Source organism: Hyla sarda, chromosome 9 (assembly GCF_029499605.1).
Source record: "Hyla sarda isolate aHylSar1 chromosome 9, aHylSar1.hap1, whole genome shotgun sequence".
NCBI lineage: Eukaryota > Metazoa > Chordata > Amphibia > Anura > Hylidae > Hyla > Hyla sarda.
Genome location: NC_079197.1, coordinates 49,653,347 through 49,669,135, shown reverse-complemented (window position 1 = coordinate 49,669,135; position 15,789 = coordinate 49,653,347). Strand labels below are relative to the sequence as shown.

General features: G+C 44.6%; 2 long non-coding RNA genes across 4 annotated transcripts in view; one reads left to right on the top strand and one right to left on the bottom strand.

Moving 5' to 3' along the window:
• Positions 1-15,789, bottom strand: part of LOC130290944 (uncharacterized) — a 145,456-nt gene that overhangs the window by 103,056 nt on the left and 26,611 nt on the right. The window lies entirely within an intron of this gene.
• Positions 1-15,789, top strand: part of LOC130290940 (uncharacterized) — a 41,804-nt gene that overhangs the window by 13,797 nt on the left and 12,218 nt on the right. For both annotated transcript variants that reach the window (XR_008847736.1, XR_008847737.1), the window contains exons 2-3: positions 4,557-4,687; positions 4,773-5,145. This is a non-coding gene — a long non-coding RNA (uncharacterized LOC130290940). The remainder of the gene's footprint in view (positions 1-4,556; positions 4,688-4,772; positions 5,146-15,789) is intronic.

The following is a 15,789-nucleotide window of genomic DNA, read 5'->3' as shown; positions in this document are numbered from 1 at the left end:
GCAGTTTTTATAATGGGGTCTTTTATGGGGTATGTCTAATATGAAGACCCTTCAAATCCACTTCAAACCTGAACTGGTCCCTGAAAAATAGTGAGTTTGAACATTTTGTGAAAAATTGGAAAATTTCTGCTGAAATTTGAAGCCCTCTGATGTCTTCCAAAAGTCAAAACACGTAAATTTTATGATGCAAACATAAAGTAGATATATTGGAAATGTGAATAAAAAAAAATTATTTGGAATATCCATTTTCCTTACAAGCAGAGAGCTTCAAAGTTAGAAAAATGCAAAAATTTTTTTTTTTAAATAAAATTTGGGGATTTTATACCAAGAAAGGATGCAAGTTACCACAAAAATTTACCACCATGTTAAAGTAGAATATGTCACAAAAAAACAATCTCGGAATCAGAATGATAACTAAAAGCATTCCAGAGTCATTAATGTTTAAAGTGACAGTGGTCAGATGTTCAAAAAACGCTCTGGTCCTAAGGTGTAAAATGGCCTGGTCCTTAAGGGGTTAAGTACACGAGAACGCTGCTGATTTTTTGTGAACTGTTTATATTTCCTGTTGGAGTTCCTTCTCTCCAACGACAAGTCCCAGGATTACTTGTATGTAAATGTGAGATCACTTTTTTCCTCTTACGCATCATCGTGTTCCTTAAAGCCGCTGTGCCGGCCTTGAGATCGCAGGGATCCCCAGTGGTCGGACCCCCCATGATCAGACATCTTATCCCCTATCCTTTGGATAGGGGATAAGAAGTTTAGGGGCGGAGTACCCCTTTATCGACCAGGAAGGGAGTTTTGTTTTTCCTCCTCACCTTCTAATATCTATAATGCTTAAAATTTTTCCACCTGCACACCCATTTAAGACTTGTTTTGTGAGCCGCCAACTGTACTTAGTACTATTTTGCTTCTGTGCTATTTTTTTGCGCCATGATCTGTAGTTTTTATCAGTACCCTTTTTGTTTTGATGGGATTTTTTGATCACTTTTTTTTTCTGGTTTATAAAGTGACCACATTTTTTTTTTTTTTTACTTTTCCGTAAACTTGTCACGTTTTGTTACCCAGAGAGCACCAGCTAACCAGGTGACCTGCAGCTTGACCTACTTGCTCAGCCCCCTTTATAATGAGGGGGAGCCATTATAATCTCTCTTTTCCACCCATTCTCATTCTCAGAGCCAGTGTCCAGCACATCTGGAGGCCTCAAGCCTAACCAGCAGCCACATGTCAGTAAGTCAAGTCGTCTATGTCTGCTGTCACTACCTACAGTCAAGTCAAGTCTATAATAGTCAGCGTGGCTGAGTTAAAGTCTGCCCAAACACTGCAAGTACCAGCAAGCTGCAAGGTCCCTCTGTGTTACTGGTCACCTCTCTGGGACCTCGCCTAACTGTAAAGACTGTACTATCTGTCTACCTAAGTAAAGCTACCGTTAACCCTAACCTGGTCATGGACTATTATTACACTGCCTAACCTAGGAATAGCGGTGCTACTGTTAGGGTGGTTACCGGGAAAGCCACGCCCTGGCATCACGAACATTTAGGGGTTAATAATGTGGTGTCCCGCTACCGAATCCTATCTGGTACCTTTGTTTATGGGTCCACATAGCCAGAGGCCCTAGGACGTTGGGGTCCATTTGTATAGTCCACCCCTAGACACCTCTCACCCCTATAGTCATTGCTCTAATCATATGTTCCTTATTTGTGGAAGTTTAACTGTATAAAATGTAGATAAATAATTAATTACCTGTGAGAAGCGTAGCAGGACCTACGGGTCACGTGGTCGGATGAACTCTATGGTATTTCTGCTTGAGGACCTTTGAAGGTCCTTGTGACGTAATGCACTCATATCCTTTGTGACGGTGAGTGACAGATGGCTGGACCAATCAAAACGGCCCCGCCCCTGCCCATATAAGGGCATTAATCTCTCTCTTGGTTCCTGACTGTTGACGAGAAAGGATCTGTGCTGCTGTACTCAGTGAGTCTAGGCCTTAGCCTTGCGGCGACAGCTGTTTTATTCCAAATTGTGAGTGTATCAATCCCTAAACACTCTGCAAGACCACCGGACCTTATTTATCCCCTAAATCCGGACGGATCTTCGCAATATACCCTGAATTCAGAGACTATTGTCTAAAGTCAAGGTTCGCAACATCTGTCAGTCATTGAGGTATATGGAGACTGTTTGAGACTGTTACTGCTCTGTGGATGTACCGCAAGCCGTTAAGTAAAGTTTATGCAAGTTCAAATTCAACTACTTTGTGGACCTTCAGTCTTTATTCTTATGCACCTATCGTTTCTGGGAAGGGCGGCGATAGGCCGGAGAATCATCTCAGCATATTAGCCCTCAGCCTGGCGTCACGAACTACAGGGTTAACATTAACCCCTCATTTACCGAAACAATACCTCCACTACTAACACCCCCCCAAGGGCTACCACAATAACATCTGCCCCTGGGCTATAACATACACTTTCACACCCTGTGGCACACCCCAATGGCATTCTGTGAGAAAAGAAATGAGTGGGCAGTTTTTTGTTGTGTTTTTGCTTTGTGGTGCCTTGGGGGGGGTGTATGGCAGTTGGGGTGTTGCTGTGAGGTATATCACGGTTATAATTAACTCTTGTCAGTTGTGACGCCAGGGTGAGGGTTAATACTGTGATGCTTGGCCTATCGCCACCCTTCCCAAAAGCGATAGGGAGATGTAGAATAAATGTAATGTCCACAACCAGAGCTTTGCTGAAAACTTTCAGAAACTTTACTGAAGATTTTCTGTAACATGGGATAACAGGAACAGTCTTTATAACAATGTCTATGTACAGTTTAGCTGAGATTGACGTATGGTTGGGACTTTTGTAAGTTCTTTAGCTTAGTAGGATTTAGTATGCGCAGATCCTCTGGATTTAGGGTTATGTTTAGGTCCAGGGTCCTTGCTAGAAGTAGCGGGGAAGTTTGTAAGAACTCACTGTTTGATTCGAGCCAAGGCCGGCAGGCTTTGGCCCAGTGGTTGCCGATGACAGCTGCGCAGATCTTTACTCATCAACAGCCCACGAGGAAAGAGAGCGATTAATGGCTCTCTTATATGGGCAGGGGCTGGCCGTTTTAGGATTGGTCGCCACCATCTGTCAATCAGCTTTACAAGGTATTGTGGGTATCACATGACCCAGAACCTCCAAAGGTCCTCTTACCTACCATAGAGACTAAACTACAGTCACATGACCTGCAGGCCCTGCGACACTATGCAAGGTAAGTATACACTTTCTATACAGTATTTACATTTATTTTAGCAATATATTAACTATATGAGGGGTGACTAGGGGAAGACTAAAGAAGCAGAATCCCACAGTTACTAGGAACTCTGACTTTGGGGACCCCTAACAAAGGTACGGTATGCAATACGGTACCGGGACACCACATTTTTTTTTGCTAAAAAAACCTCAAACAAAAATTGCGTCTGTTCCTAGGCTTAAACTGGGATTAAAGGAAAAAATGGTCACCCATTCAGTCCCACTAAACCCAATACACAGGGTTATAGTGCAGGTGAACATGAGACCGATGCAAGCTCTTTGACCGATATGCGTACCTGAAGTCCGCGCGGTGTTCCTCTGAAGGTCCGCTTCTTCCTGCGCTGAATTGCACGCTGGAGGCCGCCCGCCGGCTGGACTTAAATATTCATGGGCGCTGGCCACGTGAGCGCTCAGAAGGCACAAGTGCTCACGAGACCAGCACCCACACTATAACCGGGTGTATCAGGTTTAGTGCGGTGAAGGGGTGACCGTTTTCCTTCAAACACAACTTATGTGGGGCCTTTTTCAAAGCCCACATTGCTTTTTTTTTATTTTTTATTTTATTTATTTCCACCACCCCTTCTGACAGATGTCTGTCCAGCTGTTGCAAAACTACAACTCCTAGTATACCTGACACACGAAGGCCGAAGGCTGTCAGGGCATGCTGGGAGTTGTAGTTTTGCAACTGCTGGACAGCCACAGGGGATCACAGATGCAGTATGTGAATCTCGGCCTATGCTACCTGATCTTGAACTGGCAGCAGGAGCCACAACCACTTTAAATCAATAAACAGCGCTGGCTCCCGGGACGTCTGACAAATAATATCCTTCCGCTCCATACCGCAACGTCAGGGGCATCGCTCGTCATACGTCCCAGCAGCCAGCGCTGCCCATTGGGAGAGATTTATCAAAACCTGTCCAGAGGAGAAGTTGCTGAGTTGTCCATAACAACCAATCAGATCGCTTCTTTAATTTTTTAGAGGCCCTTTCAAAAATGAAAGAAGTGATCTGATTGGTTGATGCGGGCAACTCTGCAACTTTTTCTCTGGACAGGTCTTGATGATTCTCCCCCATTGAGCCTGCCAGAGCCGCAGTGATCTGTGTAAGAAACCTATGGGCCCAGGCTGTTAGGGTCACCAAATGATATTACAAATACTGAGTGTCTGGTTAGGAGAAACAAATATAATGTACCCACAGGAAGTAGAGCCAATTTAATAAAAATTGCCAAAAATCCCTGAGATAAGTCATGCAGAATATGTTAAAAAGGTTTTTTGATTTTCAGCCAATCAGAAAGCAGCATGACTCAAATAGAACTCCCGTGAGGTCACACATGTGATGTCATCACCACTGTCATCAGTGAGGGGCCTAAACTGTAGGAACCTAGGAATGCAACTTCATACCCGCCTGTGACTGGTAAGTATCACATCTTTTTGATCAGTTCCATGTGCATTTCTATAATAAACATGTAACTAATCTATCTTTTCTTTTCCTTTCTTAGATGCACACTTTCCAGGCTGTGGGGCAGCACATACACTGACACATTGGCCCAAATTCTAGAGGTAACCTCCTTTAGTATGCCCAGAGGAAGGGCAGTACAGTAGCCATGGATTCCCTACAGGTTTCCTCCCCTCTGGAGGTTTTTCCTGTCTTGAGTTAGTTACTGTCCGCTCTTTGTGAGTGATGGAGGTTACATAAAATCCCTACACAAACATTTTAATAAATAATAAATAAAGTTTCCCTTTTTTTAAACTGTTCTTTGACTTGTTCGACTCATTTATTTTATTTGTGTGTGTGAAAAATAGTGTTAGCAAAATGTGGATGACAGAAGTGTCCAAAACTGCTCTCCTGCAGGATCTGCACCATGTGATGAGGTGAGAGGCGGCTGGTGCTGGGGGGTACAGTTGTCCAGGCAACCGTAGGGCACCCAGCAAGTTCTGATGTTTTATGCCCAGAAATGGTTGGTTACTCACTTTGTCAGAAGATTCTCATCCTAGATATGAAGACAATCAGGGATCAAAACCTGTGGAGAGGAAAAGTGGACCAGTTGCCCATAGCAACCAATCAGATCACTTCTTCTATTTTTCAGAGGTCTTGTTGAGAATGAAAGAAGCAATCTGATTGGTTGCTATGGGCAACTGATCAACTTTTCCCCTGCATGGGTTTTGATAAATCTCCCCAATAATTATTACAACCATGTCACACACTTAGGGTTGCCACCTGGCTGGTATTTTATCAGCACAGCTGGTATTTTAGACACCCTGCCAGTATTTGTAATATAAAAATAGCTCTGATTGGTGAAGATTTCTCCCTCACACACAGGAGCTCAGCACACTCAGCACAAAGGGAGAGGATTAACCCCTTAAGGACCACAGGCGTATGGGTACGACATTGATCCCTGGCACTTAAGGACCAAGGGCGTTCCTGTACGCCCGTGGGAATTTCCATCACTCCCTTGTGCCGGGCGGGGACCGGACCGGGATGACTGCTGATATTTATCTGCAGGCATCCCGTGCCAATGCCCAGGGGGGTCCTCAGACCACCCCATGTCAGCAATCGCCACAAATCGTAGGTGAATTCACAGCGGTGATTTGCGACGATTTCGTGTCACACAGTTCTCCGCTGACCCGGTGACCCGAAAAATAAGGGATAGGAGTTAGGTGGCAGGGGTGCCACCCCACCTATCCCTGCTATTGGTTAATCAGAAACGATCGACCAATAGCAGATTGGGGGTGGGGGATTAACATTCGGTTCGTTACAGTGAGTTTCCTGCTTCAAGTTTGAGCTGTGGTAAATTTTCCGCCACAGCGCAAACTCCTAGCGGGAAACTCACTGTTAACCCCGCCAGTGCGAATGTACCCTATAAACACTGCACTACACTACACTAACACATAATAAAGGGTAAAACACTACATGTACACCCCGTTACACTGTCCCCACCAATAAAAATGAAAAACTTATCATACGGCAGTGTTTCCAAAATGGAGCCTCCAGCTGTTGCAAAACAACAACTCCCAGCATTTCCGGACAGCCACTGACTGTCCAGGCATGCTGGGAGTTTAGCAACAGCTGGAGGCACCCTGTTTGGGAATCACTGGCGTAGAATACCCCTATGTCCACCCCTATGCAATCCCTAATTTAGTCCTCAAATGCTCATGGCGCTATCTCACTTTGAAGCCCTGTCGTATTTTAAGGAAACAGTTTAGGGCCACATATGGGGTATTTCTGTACTCTGGAGAAATTGCGTTACAAATTTTGCGGGGCTTTTTCTTCTTTTACCCGTTATGAAAATTAAAAGTTAAGGTCCATACCAGATTGTTAGTGTAAAAAAATGTTTCACTAACATGCTGGTTTTGCCTCATACTTTTTATTTTCACAAGCAGTAAAAGGATAAAAAGACCCCAAAAATTTGTAACGCAATTTCTCCTGAGTATGCAAATACCCCATATGTGGGCGTAAAATGCTCTGCGGACGCCCAACAAGGCTCAGCAGTGAGAGAGCGCCATGTACATTTGAGGTCAATTCAGACCTGCGATTTGCCGCGATCCGGGAAAATCGGGTCACTGGTGACCCGATCTCCCGGAAAATAAGACTGATCGGAGCTGTCAGAGACAGCTCCGACCAGCCTAAAGCATAGGAGCGAGGTGGCAGTGTTGCCACCTACTCCAATCCCCTGCCATTGGTCGGTCAGGCTGACCACCAATGGCAGGAGGGGGGCGGGGGGTTAGAGTTCATTTCCCCCCGCTCTGCGCACCGATCAAAGTCGGTACAGAGAACACTGACGGCGAGGGGGGGGACATGGCCCGGCTTACCCGAACCGGCATCAGCGGCAGCAGGAACAAGCGGCGCGAGCAGGAGGAGCGGCGGCCGGAAAGTGCGGCTGAGAAGGCTGCAGTGAAGATCGCGATAAGTGATCTTCACTGTGCCTTCTAAAAGCTGCAAAACTACAACTCCCAGCATGCCCAGACAGCCAAAGGCTGTCTGGGCATGCTGGGAGTTGTAGTTTTGCAACATCTGGAGTGTCACAGTTTGGAGACCACTGTGTAGTGGTCTCTAAACTGTGGTCCTCCAGATGTTGCAAAACTACAACTCCCAGCATGCACTGACTGTCTGGGCATGCTGGGAGTTGTAGTTTTGCAACATCTGAAGTGGCACAGTTTGGAGACCACTATATGGTGGTCTCCAAACTGTAGCCCTCCAGATGCTGCAAAACTACAACTCCCAGCATGCCCAGACAGTCAGGGATGCTGGGCGTGTAGTTCTGCAATATCTGGCCCTTCAGATGTTGCAGAACTACAACTCCCAGCATGCCTGGACAGTCTTGGCATGCTTGGAGTTGTAGTTTTGCAACATCTGGAGGGCTACAGTTTGGAGGCCACTGTTCTTCCCCAGTTGTTGCATAACTACAACTCCTAGCATGCCCAGACTGTCCAGGCATGCTGGGAGTTGTAGTTCTGCAACATCTGAAGGGCCAGATATTGCAGAACTACACGCTCAGCATCCCTGATTGTCTGGCCGTGCTGGGAATTGTAGTTTTGCAACAGCTGTAGGCACACTGGTTGGGAAACACTGAGCTAGAGTCTGTTTCCTAACTCAGTGATTCCAACCCGTGTGCCTCCAGCTGTTACAAAACTAACACTCCCAGAGTGCACTGACAGACCGTATATGCTGGGAGTTGTAGTCTTGCAACAGCTGGAGGCACATGGGTTGAAATCACTGAGCTAGAGTCTGTTTTCTAACTCAGTGGTTCCCCACCAGTGTACCTACAGCTGTTGTAAAACTACAACTCCAGCATGTACGGTCTGTCAGTGCATTCTGGGAGTTGTCATTTTGCCACAGCTGAAGGTTTGGGGTGCCCCCCCCCCCATGTGAATGTACAGGGTACATTCACACGGGCGAGTTTACAGTGGGTTTCCTTCAAGGAAACTTACTGTGAACCCCTGCCTGTGTGAATGTACCCTAAAAACACTACACTAACAAATAATAAAAAGTAAAACACTACATAAACACCCCCTTACACATCACTCCCCCCCCCCCCCCCAATAAAAATGAAAAACGTCTCATGCGGCAGTGTTTCCTAAACGGCGCCTCCAGCTGTGGCAAAACCACAACTCCCAGTGTTGCCGGACAGCCATAGACTGTCCTGGCAGGCTGGGAGTCTTGCAACAGCTGGAGGCACCCTGTGGGAGATACCGCTGTAGGGTTTTGGTGGAGACAAGCCCCATCCTTGTAACCGGGTCCACCCCTACTGCAGATTCCTTATTCAGGCCTCAAATGCGCATTGGCTCTCACTTCAGAGCCCTGTCGTATTTCAAGGCAACAGTTTAGGGCCACATATGGGGTATCTCCGTACTCGGGAGAAATTGCGTTCAAGTTTTGGGGGGATTTTTCTCCCATTACCCTTTGTAGAAATGGTAAATTTGGGGGAAAAACCTTCACTTTAGTGAAATTTTTTTTTTTCATTTACACATCCGAATATAACGAAAAGTCATCTAACACCTGTGGGGTGTTAAGGCTCACCGGACCCCTTGTTACATGCCTTGAGGGGTGTAGTTTCCAAAATAGTATGCCATGTGTTTTTTTTTTTGCTGTTCTGGCACCATAGGGGCTTCCTAAATGCAACATGCCCCCAAAAACCATTTCAGCAAAACACTCTCCAAAATCCCATTGTCGCTCCTTCCCTTGTGAGCCCTCTACTGCGCCCGCCGAACACTTGACATACACATATAAGGTATTTCCATACTCGAGAGAAATTGGGTTACAAATTTTGGGGGGCTTTTTCTCCTTTTACCCCTTGTAAAATTTCAAAAACTGGGTCTACAAGAACATGCGAGTGTAAAAAATTAAGATTTTGAATTTTCTCCTTCACTTTGCTGCTATTCCTGTGAAACACCTAAAAGGTTAACAAACTTAATGAATGTCATTTTGAATACTTTGAGTTTTTATAATGGGGTAATTTATGGGGTACTTCTAATATGAAGGCCCTTCAAATCCACTTCAAAACTGAACTGGCCCCTAAAAAATTCCAATTTTGAAAATTTTGTGAAAAATTGGAAAATTGCTTCTGAACTTTTAAGCCCTCTGACGTTTTCCAAAAGTAAAAACATGTCAACTTTATGATGCAAACATAAAGTAGACATATTGTATATGTGAATCAAAATATTATTTATTTAGAATGTTTATTTTCCTTACAAGCAGAGAGCATCAAAGTTAGAAAAATGCTAAATTTTCAATTTTTTCATCATATTTTGGAATTTTTCACCAAGAAATGATGCAAGTATCGACAAAAGTTTACCACTAACATAAAGTAGAATATGTCACGAAAAAACAATCTCGGAATCAGAATGAAAAGTAAAAGCATTCCAGAGTTATTAATGCTTAAATTGACAGTGGTCAGAATTGCAAAAAATGCTCCCGTCCTTAGGGTTATAATGGGCTCCGTCCCCAAGAAGTTAACAAAAAGTCGTCAGTGCCATGTGGGGTTTTTCTTTGCTGTTCAGGCACCATAGGGGCTTCCTAAATGCGACATGCCCCCCATAACCCATTTCACCAAAATATTTTTCATTTACACCTCAGACTTTAACGAAAAGTCGTCAAACACCTGTGGGGTGTTAAGGCTCACTGGACCCCTTGCTACGTGCTTTGAGGGATGTAGTTTCCAAAATAGTATGCCATGTTTTTTTTTTTTTTTTTTGCTATTCTGGCATAATAGGATCTTCCTAAATGTCACATGCCCCCCAAAACCATTTCAGCAAAATACTGTATACTCTCCAAAATCTCATTATCGCTCCTTCCCTTCTGAGCCCTATACTGCGCCCGCCAAAAACTTGACATACACATATGAGGAATTTTCTTACTCGAGAGAAATTGGGTTAAACATTTTGGGGGTCTTTTTCTCCTATGACCCCTTGTAAAAAATCAAAAACTGGGTCTACAAGAACATGCGAGTGTAAAAAATGAAGATTTTGAATGTTCTCCTTCACTTTGCTGCTATTCCTGTGAAACACCTAAAGGGTTAACACACTTACTGAATGTCATTTTAAATACTTTCAGGGGTGCAGTTTTTATAATGGGGTCATTTGTGGGGTATTTCTGATATGAAGGCCCCTCAAATCCACTTCAAACCTGAACTTGTCACTGAAAAATTCTGATTTTGAAAATTTTGTGAAAAATTGGAAAATTGCTGCCGAATTTTGAAGCCCTCTGATGTCTTCCTAAAGAAAAACACATGTCAACTTTATGATGCATATGTAAAGTAGACATATTGTATATGTGAATCAATATATCATTTATTTGGGATGTCTATTTTCCTTACAAGCAGAGAGCTTAAAAGTTAGAAACATTCAAAATTTTAAATTTTTTCATCAAATGTTGGAATTTTTCACCAAGAAATGATGCAAGTATTGACGAAAATTTACCCCTAACATAATGTAGAATGTCACAAAAAAACAATCTCGGAATAAGAATGAAAAATAAAAGTTATATGGGTCAAAAGATGAGAATTTTTTACAAAGAAATTTTCCTGCATGTAGTTATGATTTTTTTCAGAAGTAATACAAAATAAACCTATATAAGTAGGATATGATTTTAATTGTATGGACCTACAGAATAAAGATAAGGTGTCATTATTACTAAAAAATGCACTGCATAGAAACGGAAGCCCCCAAAAGTTACAAAATTGCATTTTTTTTTCAATTTTGGTTTGGTAAAATGACTAATGTCACTGCAAAGTAGAATTGGTGGCGCAAAAAATAAGCCATGATATGGAATTTTATGTGCAAAATTGAAAGTGTTATGATTTTTTGAAGGTGATAAGGAAAAAATGAAAATGCAAAAACAGAAAAACCCTGCGTCCTTAAGAGGTTAAGGTAGGATAAATCTCTGTATACAGATTGGGGTTTTGGAGCACAGTTCACACTAATGACTGCCAAGAGGGGGTTGTCCACTAATAAGCAGCATATACCCATCGCTACAGGACAGGCAAACCAAGCAATTGCTTGGGGCCCCGAGCTGGCCTGGGGCCCTGAGAAGAGCCGGTGCTTGCCCGTCCTGTAGCGACGGGGCAATTCCCCCCATAACTATTAAGAACATCCCTGTGTCCCAAAATATGTTTTCGGGACACATGGATGCCCCTGTTAACTCTCTGCGGCCCGCGTTAAGTTTGAAAATGCAGGGGCCGCCGGGAGATGGTGCACGCCCAGACATCACTGCGTCCCGTGCGTGCGCCCATAGCAACGGAGGCCCGACCACCGCTTCTCCGGTCCCGGGAACTAATGCTATGGCCGGACAGGAGGAGCGGTGGACGGAACACTGAATTGGGGCAGTACATAGGCATACAGCGTCCAGCCATACACTGTATATGGCTGGAGGCTGTATGTCTGTGGGGAACACTGCCTACATATTGTGGGAGAACACTGCCTACATATTGTGGGAGAACACTGCCTACCTAATGTGGGGGAACACTGTCTACCTAATGTGGGGGAACACTGCCTACCTAATGTGGGGGAACACTGTCTACCTAATGTGGGGGAACACTGCCTTCCTAATGTGGGGGAACACTGCCTACCTAATGTGGGGGAACACTGCCTACTTAATGTGGGGGAACACTGCCTACCTAATGTGGGGGAACACTGCCTACATATTGTGGGAGAACACTGCCTACCTAATGTGGGGGAACACTGGGTGAACACTGTCTACCTAATGTGGGGGAACACTGTCTACCTAATGTGGGGGAACACTGCCTCCCTAATGTGGGGGAACACTGCCTACCTAATGTGGGGGAACACTGTCTACCTAATGTGGGGGAACACTGCCTACCTAATGTGGTGGAACACTGCCTACCTAATGTGGGGGAACACTGCCTACCTAATGTGGGGGAACACTGCCTACCTAATGTGGGGGAACAATGCCTACCTAATGTGGGGGAACAATGCCTGCCTAATGTGGGGGAACAATGCCTGCCTAATGTGGGGGGGAACACTGCTGCACCTAATGTGGGGGGAACACTGCTGCACCTAATGTGGGGGGAACTATGCTGCACCTAATGTGGGGGGAACTATGCTGCACCTAATGTGGGGGTAACACTGCTGCATCTAATGTGGGGGGAACACTGCTGCACCTAATGTGGGGGGAACACTGCTGCACATAATGTGGGGGGAACACTGCTGCACCTAATGTGGGGGGAACTGTGCTGCACCTAATGACGGGGAAACTCTGCTGCACCTAATGTCGGGGAAACTCTGCTGCACCTAATGTGGGGGAAACTCTGCTACACCTAATGTGGGGGGAACACTGCTGCACCTAATGTGGGGGGAACACTGCTGCACCTAATGTGGGGGGAACAATGCTGCACAATGAGCAACCAATCAGATCGAATTTCCCTTTGGACAGGTTTTGATAAATCTCCCCCTATGTCTATGATCCCATACGATGAATGGTGCATAATCATTTTGTAAAAAAAAAGTTACTTCTTTTAACCCCTAAACCTGTTCAGGATGCAGGGCGTATGCATACGCCCTGCATCCCGAGTCCTTATGGACGTATGGCGTACGGATACGCCCGTGGAAATTCCGGTCCCCGTCGCTAGCCGGTTGGGGACCGGATCGGGATGCCTGCAGAAATCATTCAGCAGGCATCCCGGCACATCACCGAGGGGGTCCTGAGACCCCCCCCCCCCCCCACACCCACGTCAGCTATCGCAGAAAATCGCATGCCGATTCAGACATGCGATTTTCTGCTATTTCGGGCTGATCGGGTCTCTGGTGACCCGATCGCCAGGAAAATAGGGATGATCGGAGCTGTCAGTGGCAGCCCCGATCATAGTGAGGGATAGGAGCGAGATTGCAGCCCTGCGATCTCCTCCTATTCCCTGCCATTAGTCAGAAATGAATTCTGACCAATGGCAGTGCACGACAGGGGGTTGCCATGGAAACGCCCCGTTCTGCCCAGACCTTGGTGTCAGGCAGAATGGGGGGAGAAGATGGCGGCCGGAACCTGCAAAGAAGATGCGATGGGGATCGGCGATCATCGGTGGAGACAGCGGAGATCAGCGGCGCAGATAGGGAGATGACGGTGGGGGGTGAAAAGAAAGGTGTCAGTAAGCGATATTTACTGCTGCCCTTCTAGTGGGTGCCAAACTGCAACTCCAAGCATGCCCAGACAGCCAAAGGCTGTCTGGGCATGCTGGGATTGGTAGTTTTGCAACATCTGGAGGGTTACAGTTTGGAGACCACTATTACAGTGGTGCCCAAATGGTAGCCCTCCAGATGTTGCCAAACTACAACTCTCAGTATGCCTAGACTGCCCAGCCATGCTGGGAGTTGTAGTTCTGTAACATCTGTCCCTTCAGATTTTGCAATTTTCATGAAAATTTTGAAAATTGCTGCTCTACTTTGAAGCCCTCTATTTTTTTTCATAAAGTAAAAATATGTCCATTTTATGATGCAAACATAAAGTAGACATATGGTATTTGTGAATCAATATAAAATGTATTTTGAATATCCATTTTCCTTACAAGCAGAAAGCTTCAAAATTAGAAAAATGCAAAATTTTCATGAAATTTTGGTATTTTTCACCAAAAAGGATGCAAGTAATGATGAACATTTACCACCAAAATTATGTACAATATGTCACGAAAAAACAATCTCAGAATCAGAATAATCGGTAAAAGCATCTTAGAGTTATTAATGCTTAAAGGGGTACTCCGGTGAAAACCTTTTTTCTTTTAAATCAACTGGTGGCAGAAAGATAAACATATTTGTAAATTACTTCTATTAAAAAATCTTAATACTTCCTGTACTTATTAGCTGCTGAATACTACAGAGGAAATTATTTTCTTTTTGGAATGCTCTCTGATGACATCACGAGCACAGTTCTCTCTGCTGATGTTATTATAATAATAATAATAACGCTATATTTATTGTTGTCCTTGGTGGGATTTGAACCCAAGTCCCCAGCACTGCAAGGCAGTGCTAACCACTGAGCCACCATGCTGCCCTTAGCATACATCTGCTATGCAGGGTTGCTAAAATGGACAGAGATGTCAGCAGAGAGCACTGTGCTCGTGATGTCATCAGTGTTCCAAAAAGAACGGAATTTCCTCTGTAGCATTCAGCAGCTAATAAGTACTGGAAGGATTAAGATTTTTTTTAATAGAAGTCATTTACAAATATGTTTAACTTTCTGCCACCAGTTGATTTAAAAGAAAAAAGGTTTTCACCAGAGTACCCCTTTAAAGTGACGGTGGTCAGAATTGCCAAAACGGCTGCGTCCTAAGGTGAAAATGAGCTGCGTCCTTAAGGGGTTAAGGACGCCACCTGTTTTTACCTTAAAGGGGTTCTCCGCCCCTAGACATCTTATCCCCTTTCCAAAGGATCTACTATGCGGCACCCACCTTTAGCGGCCTCCGGAACCGCTGGAGGTCCTCAGGCTGAGTCGATCTCGACCACGGGGACGGAAGATCGTGACTTCACGATTCCGCCCCGTGTGATGTCACACTCCGCCCCTATGTCACGCCCCCTCCCATAGACTTGCATTGAGGGGCGGAGTGTGACGTCACACTGTGGCGGAGTCGTGACATCACGATCTTCCGTCCCCGTGGTCGAGATGGACTCAGCCTGAGGACCTCCTGCGGTTCCGGAAGCCGCTTAAAGTGGGTGCCGCATGGTAGATCCCTGGGGTCCCCAGCTGCGGGATAAGGGGATAAGATGTCTAGGGGCGGAGTACCCCTTTAATGACCAAGCCCAATTTTTCAAATCTGTCCTGTTTCTCTTTAAGTGGTAATACCTCTGACATGCATTTACTTAGCAACGTGATTCTGAGATAGTTGTTTTCATGATATATTGTACTTTATATTAGTGGTAAATCTTTGTTGATTTATGCAGCATTTTTTGTGGAAAAACTCCAAAATATTGTGAAAAATTTGAAAAAAGTTCTGGCGTTTCTTAACTTTTTTTTTTTTTTTTTTTTTATGGAATTCCCTGTATGGTAAAAATTATGTTATTTTAATTGTTTGGGTCGGTACGATTATAGCAATACCAAATTTATATATTTGGTATCTTTATAGTTATTTTTTTTTCTTTTCTCAACAAAATCCTTTTTTTTTCCCTTTTTTGCATAGTCATGTTCTAACCAAGGCCAAGGCCATTGTGTGGGGGGCTTATTTTTTGCAAGACAAGCTTTATTGGTACCATTTTTTTGTGATCCATGCTACCTTTTGACCTTTTTGTGTTTTTTTTTTTTACTCTTTTTTTACGGCGATCACCGTGTGGGATAAATACAATTATCAATTTATTGTACAAATCATTACAGACATGGCAATACCTATCATGTATAGGTTTGTTTGTTTACTTATAATTATTTATAGATTCCGTGATCAGGACTGATCATGGCATCTATGGGGTTAATGCTGCCGAGACCAGCGCGATCACGGTCTCGGCAGCTGCGGCGGGACCTTGACTGTGATTGACAGCTGGATCCCGCCGTCAAACTGCTGCAGCGCATCACACAGAGCAGGAGAT